Here is a 9,528-nt window from a genome sequence, read left to right on the forward strand (position 1 = left end):
CTCATCCCCTCCTCCCCCAGAAAGCACAGCTTCCTCTTCCCCTGTTGCTTGTTGGAAATCATCGTGAGCAGCACACATCTCGGTGCCCACTCCAGATGAGATGGCAAAGTGTCCAGTACAATGATTTCCTCACTGCTCAACCCCCTCTCCACAAAGACACCACGGCTCTCTAGCAGTGAGTCCTTGCAGTCAGATGCAGCAGCGGGAGCAGCACTGGTAGTGGTGGCTGGAAGCTTCTTCTTCTTCTGCTGTGAGGAGGAGTATCTGGAAGAATGTAGTCATGATGTGTAGATGATGAGTCCATGATGACGAGGATATGTGTAATGTGACTAGTGCTCGAATGAAGCTGGCAAATCCAATAAGCGCTACTTATATAATCATTCGTTTCTCTCTCTCTGTTTTGGACTGAGTGAGAGATAGTGCATTTTCCCACATATCACATCCTTGACATGCAAAAGCATTCTAACACGTACAGCAAGGTGCATTCAGAGAAAAAAATAAAAATATCAAATTCTCACAATGCACTAATATAAAATTTCTCAGTTCCAGATATAATATCTCGAATAACAATATTTTGAATGTGAGAGCAATGTAATATCAAATCTCCTCATTAATTTTCAATTAACATCACATGTATACTTGCTAAATTTCTTCTCAATATTATTGTGATTTTCATTATGTTCTTTGATTTCACAGAGTTCGAGTGTGCAATACTGCATAATCACTCTAGTCTTTGAGGAGGAAAGACGTATGAAGAACTAGTCTGAGAGTTGGAGTGTAAGCAGAGAGAGAGACAGTACAGCACATCACATCATTCATTGCATGTAAGTATGATACAATTTTTACTTTATTTTTCTAATCATGATTTTTTCAGAACTTACTTCTTTCCTGATAAATTAATACTACTACATTGCACTTATTCCTAACAAATCACTAATATCTCGATTCTGATTAGGAATTACTTCTACAACAGAGTGCATATTGTACAATATCCAGCTTGTTTTCCCACAGCATCTTCTTCTTCTTCAACATTCGTCTTTTCTTTTCCATTAAAGCTCATCTTTTTATATATACAAAATGGAACATGTATCACTTTTTCATGAGGATTTTCAATAATATATTTGCAATATACACATTGCAGATATGATTTCTCATGTAAAAAATATCCATTTATTGCAAAATAGCCTGCTCTATTAATAAATACCGAGAGCTTGAATGGTTGTGGACAATGGAAAGTTAAAACTCGTTCTTCATTTTGTTGTAGAGTATTATTATCAAAATTCTCCTCTTCATATGAAATATTATCTTCTTTGCACCATCCACAATTTGGACTGCATCGCTCATGTTCCTTACTAGGATCGTCTGTTGCCAACCAATTTTCTAAATATACTGAACAAAACACACATTGAACAACGTCAGGTGCTCACACAAATTTAAAACCCTGTTTAGCCATATTTTGAGGTGACAACAGATTCGATTCTAATTTCCAACAATTATCAAATGTTGATAACCTCAATCGTTCGTGCATGAAAATTTGATCCTGAGATAACATTTTTGCACTGTACTTGCAGCTTGTCAAATCACAACTGATTTTTTAGATTAATGTTTACTTGTTTTCATATCTAATTCTATGCCATAGTAATATATTCTTTGTTTGTTTTCAGCACCCCACTAGTAGCAGAGATGGAGCATAGCAGAGAACACAGGGTTAGAGGGATGAGTTCGCACACAATTCGCCATCGCATTTCCTCCGAAAACGTAGCACCTGACATTGAAAATGTGCTTGAAAACTCAAAAGCTCGTGTTTTTGAGATAATAAGAGAACACACTGCACGTTTTGAAGGAAATGTGAAATGGTTTTCAGTATTAAATGTATTATTGTATGAGATGGTAGTTTTAGAATCAGAGGAATCCGAAGCTGTTTCATCCATTGTGAATCTACATAGCTACTCGGCCATAGGCTTGAACGTCTTGGAGAGTTATGACGAATTGAATGAACATTTTATGTTAGCGGTTAGGGAAATTTTAAGTTCATTCGATAACTTTGTTCGATTAGGGAGTGGGTGGGTGTTGAAGAAGATTGACTCGCTTGATGTAAATGTGATTAGATATAATCCAATATACACAAGCAGTTATATTCAAACACCCCAGTTCATCAAGAATGAGAAATGTGTTATCAATGTCAAAAATCTTTCTGATAAAAAGTGTTTTCTGTGGAGTGTTCTAGCCTATTTTCACCAGAAACCAACAAATAACACACACTTAATGGTGAAATATTTGAGCAAATTTGCTCACAGGCTGAACACTCGTGGAGTTAATTTCCCAACCACCAATCGCAACATAAAGAATTTTGAAATTCTTAATACAGACATCGCAATTCATGTTATCGTGTATGACAACAAAAAGTTTCTACCCTATCAAACAAGCATATTCCGTACGCGTAAATACCAAATTAATCTTCTAATGTTGAAAGGTGATGCAGGAAAAACACATTTTTGTTTAATTAACACCGCAAATGGGAAAAATGGATTGTTGCATCTTCTTTTTCACCTTTCGAAAAATTCTCATCAAGTAGATGTTTGTAATTTCTGTTTTCACAGATTTACAACAAAATAATCTAAAAATTGTGATGGGAAAGAAAATTTAATGAGACATCTAGAGCTTTGTTCAAAGTCCCAGTCTCAGAGAACTTCGTACCCAAAACGAGGTGAGACAATCAAATGTAAAAAACCAGGTTCGACTTTGAAGAAAAAGTATACAATCTACGCGGATTTGGAAACATTTGTCGTGAATATGAATGGTAACGAATCTGATTGTGAGGATGTACCTATCACCAGAAGTTACACCAAGAAAACGATGTGTCATATTCCGTGCGGGTATTGTTCTGTTGTAATTGATGTGAATGGAGATATCGGGTATGGCCCAGTACTCTATAGATTGAGTAATATCAATGAAAAGATCATGGAGAAATTTCACAAGGAAATAATCGAACTGGGCAATTTATTGAGTGCAGATATAAAATGCGAAATTCCGATGGAGCATTTAAGTGAGCATCAGCAACGCAAATTTCAAAACGCTGATAAGTGCGGCCTTTGTGATGAAGTTTTTACCGAAACAGACATAAAGGTATGCCATCATGCACATGGAAATGGAAAGTTTTTGTGTGCTGCTCATGTGTCGTGTAATTTAAATACTCGAACTGACAATACGATTAGCTGTTACTTCCATAATTTTAGTGGATTTGACAGCCATTTTATTCTAAAAACTCTCGGAAAATGTAAAAAAGAAATTTCCTGTATCGCCAATACATCGGAAAGATTTTTGACATTGACAGTGGGAAAAATTAAGTTGGTAGATAGTACAGATATGGAATCAAAGTTCAAACGTCTGTTTTCAGTATTTAATGACCCTGATCTCAAACATAGGCAACTCTTGTTAAAAAAAGGAGTATATCCCTATTTGTACATATCTTGCCCTGAAAAATTTGCTGAGACTTCTCTCCCTCCGATAGAATGTTTTTATAACGATCTTAACGATACACCCCTCTCCCCCAAAGAATATGAGCATGCACAAAGAGTGTTCTCAACATTCGAGTTGAAATCTCTTGGCGAGTATCATGATTTCTATCTGTGCCTAGATGTCATGCTATTAGATGAGGTTTTCGAAGAAATGAGGTCAACGCTTTTTAGGTCATATGGCCTCGATGTAACTCATTTTCTTCGCTTGCTCATTATACTTGAAATTGTATGTTAAAGTTCACCTGGGTTGAACTTCAATTGATTAGTGATCCCGATATACATCTAATGTTTGAATCAGGAATGTGCGGTGGTGTTTCGTTTATTGGCAAGCATTATTGCAAAGCCAATAACAAACACATCCCTGACACATATGATCCCACAAAACCGAGTAACTTTTGCTTTATATAGATTGTAATTCATTGTATGCCCACTCTATGAATCAATTCTTACCTTATGGAAATTTCAAGTTCCTCTCAGAGGAAGAAATCCATGCTCTTGACTTTACAAATTTGGAGAGTGAATCAGAAACTGGTTATGTAATTGAATATGATCTCAAGTACCCACAGGAGTTACATGATATGCATGCCAATTTCCCTCTCGCTCCACTTCGTCAAATTCCTCCTAACAAATTGTTCTCTGAGTACCAAACCAATGAGAATGGTCAAACACACTAAAAGAACTCATTAACACACTTTTTGATCGAGAGAGGTACATTGTTCATTACATGAATTTGAAGCTGTACCTTCAACTCGGATTGCAATTAACAAAAGTACATCGCATCATTAGCTTTTCCCAATCGCCTTGGTTGAAGAACTACATTGAGTTCAATACCTGTAATAGGCAAGCCGCAAAAAATATATTTGAAGTCTCATTCTTCAAACAAATGTCTAATCTATGCTATGGAAAATCGATACAGGGAAATTGGCATCAATCCAATGTTCAAATTATCACAGACGCCAAGCGTCTAGATAAGTACATTTCAAATCCCCTATGTAAATGCTGGAAGTTAATAAGTTTGAATGTGATTGCAGTTTTCTCACAAAAGTTGGAACTAAAAATGAATAAGCCAATCTATTCAGGTTTCTGCATCCTGGATTTGAGTAAACTACACATTTATGATTTTTTCTACTGTAAATTGCAAATAATCATACTATGGCAACGCATCCAGCTTTGTATAACTGATACAGATAACTTCCTCTTATCGTTGGAGACACCCGATGTCTACCAATTGATAAGAGAAAATCTAGAACTGTTTGACACTTCAAATTACCCAGCTGAGCACGAATGCTTCTCCAATGACAGGAATGAAGTTGTAGGGAAATTTAAGGATGAGGCAGGTTCACTTCCTTTAAAATCTTTTCTGGGATTACGGGCGTAATTGTATTCATATCTTGTAAATAATGAGAAGGAGAAAACTGTAAATAAATGTGTAGCAGAAGGTGTGAAGACACATGTGAAAAATAGAAAATTTAGTTTTGACTTGTATAAGAAATGTTTGATTGAACGATGCCAACATATAGAAAAATGTAATATGTTGAGATCCTCCAATCATAATGAACATCAAATTGAATGCGCAAAGGCTTGTTTAAGCCCGTTCGATGACAATTGCTTTATTGCAGAGAATGGAATCGATACATTACCATTCAGTAACTAAAAAATAGCAAACTGATTGCACAGATCAGTGTGTGTGTAACGGGGTAGTGACCAACACATCAAATTCTGTTTCAAGTGTGTCTTCACACAAAGAAGGAGAATGAGTAATATTAGAGCAAAATTAGCAGCAGAGCTTCACTCTGCTGCACATGTAAATTACCACACACGTAGATATGAGTTGAAGAATGAGAACGATTCATATCAATCAGATCTGATTGAGATGGTAGCTTATCTAAATTCAATAAAGGATATCATTATATCTTAGTTGTTATTAATTGTTTCACTAAGTACGCTTATTGTGTACCTTAAAAGAATAAGACTGCACAAAGTGTTTATAATGCACTCGAACCCATTATTCATAGGAATAAACATATGCGTTTTTTCCAGACAGATAGAGGGAAGGAGTATTTTAATAAGCATGCAAAAGATTTGTTAGATAAGTATAATATCAAGCATTATTCTGTTTTTACTGATAAGAGAGCTAGTATCACTGAGAGATTTAATTGTACAATAAAATCAAAAATATATTGATCTTTAACTGAACGTGGGAGTAAAAACTGGGTTAATAACTTACAAAATATTGTAGATGATTATAACAATACAGTACACAGTACCATTGGAATGTGACCTGAAGATGTAACTGAAAAACATTGTAAACACGTTTTAGAATCACTAAACTCTGCATTTAATAGACGATTCAAATTAAAAGTGTTGAAACAAAAATATAAGCTAGGTGATATTGTGCGAATTTCTAAAAAGAAAAAGATATTTGATAAAAAATATCTAATGAATTGGTCACCTGAATATTTCCGAATTGTGAGCATACATCCCACAAGACCTATCACTTACTCATTAGAAGATCTTAGTGGTGAGATAATACAGGGTAGGTTTTATCAAGAAGAAATTGAAAAAAACACATTCGAATGAATCTGAAAATAATGTACATGGTATAATTTTATTGTTTCACATTTGTTGTAAATAATTAGAGTAAGATCATGTATGATGTAAATAATGTACATTGTATAATCTTATCGATCCACATTATTTGTTGTAAATAACTAGAGTAAGATCATATGATGTAAATAATGTACATTGTATAATTATCTATCCACATTTGTTGTGAATAATTAGAGTAAGATCATATATGATGTAAATAATGTACATTGTATAATTATCTATCCACACATGTTGTAAATAATTAGAGTAAGATCATATGATGTAAATAATGTACATTATATAATTATCTATCCACATCTGTTGTGGATAATCATTGTAATATTCTTTACATTGTTTTTTTTTAATAAAAACAACTGTCATAGAGAAATGTGAAGTAGTAGCATGTGGCACAAGGTGTCTAGATGTTGAATGGGTGAGTACATGTATGTGTGTCACCTAGAAACGCTTCATTAGCGAGTGAACCAGACACATGAAACAGTTTGTTCTGTTTGTATATCTCACTTTCTCAACATGAACAAACTCGTCATTGTAAATTTCGATAAGTTAATTGCACTAGAGGAAAAGCCTGTATGGTGTAAGAATGGGGCATTGATACCACATAACGCTAGAATTCTCATCATGGGCCCATCTGCATGCGGTAAAACAAATTTATTGTTCAACTTGATTTTTTCCAAAAATGGATTAAGATTCAAACATATTTATTTAAATACTAAAAGTCAATATCAAGATAAGTACTTGTTTTTAAGAAAAATCTTTTCAAAAATGAAAGGTATTGAATTTCATGTGAATGATATTCCCGATAGCATTCCACATCCAAATAATATACCACAATATTCTCTAGTTATATTTGATGATTTACAACTTAGTCACACACCTCAAATAAGAGATTATTTTACTATGGGTAGACATTGTAATATTAATACAGCATATTTTATTCAAAGTTATGGTGCAACATAAAAACATTTCACCAGAGATAATGCAAATATGATTGTTATATTCAAAATTGATCAATTATCACTCAAATTAATACATAGAGACTATGTGGGTGAAGATATTTGCTTCAGAGATTCCAGTAAATTGTGTTCAAATGTGTGGAATTCTAAGAAGCTTAGTTTTCTTACTATTATGACTGAATGTGTAGCTAATAGTGGAAAATATAGGCAGGGTCTCGATAACTCTATTGACATTCAGTAGAGAGTGAGTAGCAGTGAAGAATGAGGATATCTCATAGAAGACAAAACACTAGCGTTGCTCTAATCGATAAGATTGAGAAATTGGGGAAAGTCATTAGAGACAAACATAGAAGCATTGTACATTTTGAAAAGCAATCTGACAATTACAGAGAAAAACTTTTTAAACCGATTATCACACCTCTAGTTGAAATAGGGAAAACTAAATCTTCTCACCAATCTGATCAGAGTTTCATACCAAGAAAGGAGGAACAAGAAGAAGAAGAAGAAGAAGAAGAAGAAGAAGAAGAAGATGAAGACGAAGAAAGTATGGAACTAGGAGAAAAACATGATGATATTAGTGAAACAATAGAAGTTGCGTCACCATCAGCAGCTGAAAAAGATCTAAGCATGAACGATTTAAGTACTGGGTCTGGCAGTCAAACCTGACGGTTTTTAAGTGGGGATAGGTGGTGGTGGGGGTGACTGGGCGGGTGGGGATGGGCGCCATCTTGTTCACCTTGAGTGGAAGTTCATTAGTTCAGTAACAATGGAGCGTTGGACCGCTGAACATCGTGCGTTTGTAGTCGAGACGTTTTTTAGAAATAATGATTCTGTGATTCTAACGCAAAGGAGTTTCCGTATACGGTTTAACATTCCCCCTCATGGTGCGATCCCGTCACGAAACACAATTCTTCTGTGGGTTCGGAACTTTCAGAACACTGCGTTTGGAACCACAAGAAGGAGAGGAGGATCACCTCGAACGGTAAGAACTCCTGCTAACGTTGAGGCTGTTCGACATGCTTTTGAACGGAGCCCTCGTCGCTCTGCCATTCGTCACGCCCAAGCTCTTCGGATCTCCGACCGGTCTGTGAGACGTATTCTTCATGACGACTTGAGCTTCCACCCTTACAAGATTGCTATTGTTCAAGAGTTACAAGCAGGAGATTTTGGTAGAAGGTTGAATTTTGCTGAAACCATGTTAAGAAAGATTGAGGAAGACCCTGGAATCATTGTTTTGACTTCAGACGAAGCTCATTTCCACCTTAATGGATGTGTTAATAAACAAAATTTCCGTTATTGGGCCCCAAATAACCCACGGGAACTTCATCAGCGGCCTCTTCACTGTGAAAAAGTAACTGTCTGGGCTGCAGTGTGTAGGTCAACAGTTATAGGGCCTTATTTTTTTGAAGAGGGTGGCCATACAGTGACAGTGAACTCAGAGCGTTATGTTGCCATGATCCGTGACTTTCTCATTCCTGAGTACGTCGCCACCGCATACCTCTCAGGAGGGTATGGTTTCAGCAGGACGGAGCTACTGCCCATACCTCGCGGGCCTCCATGGCTCAACTCAGAGGATTTTTCCCAGGCAAGCTGATCTCGCTCAGGGGTGACATTGAATGGCCAGCACGTTCTCCTGACTTGTCCCCTTGTGACTTTTATCTGTGGGGGTATCTCAAGGGAAGAGTGTATGTTGACAAGCCAAGAAATTTGGATCAACTGAAAGAGAATATTCGGCGAGAACTTCGTGAGATCCCGCGACAAACGTTGGAGAGAGTCATGACGAACTTTTCCAAGAGACTCGTACAGTGTACAGAAAATGGTGGTCAACATTTAAATGACGTGATTTTTGCGCCGTAAGCTATTTTTCAATTTTTTTTAATACCAAATGTAATTTCCAATTCTCCTCTTTACAATAAAAAAAAATAAATAAATATATCTCAACAGCTTTTTAATTTATCCAATATCAAAAACCGTCAGGTTCGACTGCCGGACCCAGTATATTCAATTCAACTAGGCTTGAGAGTGATACAAGCAGCAAGATAAAGAAGATAAAGAATCAAGTGCTTGCACAATATACATTTCTTAGCGAAAAATTGGATAACTCAATTCCTTATGGAATTTCTCATGATTCTGACCGAAAATTATATTTTATGGGTGAGATGGTTGTTAGCTTTGATAACTACTTCTTTTATATTGATAACAAAAAATTCCGAATTACACATGGTCTATTAGAACTGTTATTTGCCCCAAGACCAAATTCATATGAGAAAGATCTAAATAAATACAAGAAGATTTTATCAATACCAAAAGTTCATTTGGATAGATGAGGATATGTGAAATGTAACACTGGTGTAAAGTCTCGCTCAATTCAAATGTTGTTTCCTGTTAAAAAGAAACAGTAAGAGAGGTTCAGGGTTATTGAAATTTGCAAAAAATACTTCTAGCAA

Source organism: Nilaparvata lugens, chromosome 4 (assembly GCF_014356525.2).
Source record: "Nilaparvata lugens isolate BPH chromosome 4, ASM1435652v1, whole genome shotgun sequence".
Classification (NCBI taxonomy): domain Eukaryota; kingdom Metazoa; phylum Arthropoda; class Insecta; order Hemiptera; family Delphacidae; genus Nilaparvata; species Nilaparvata lugens.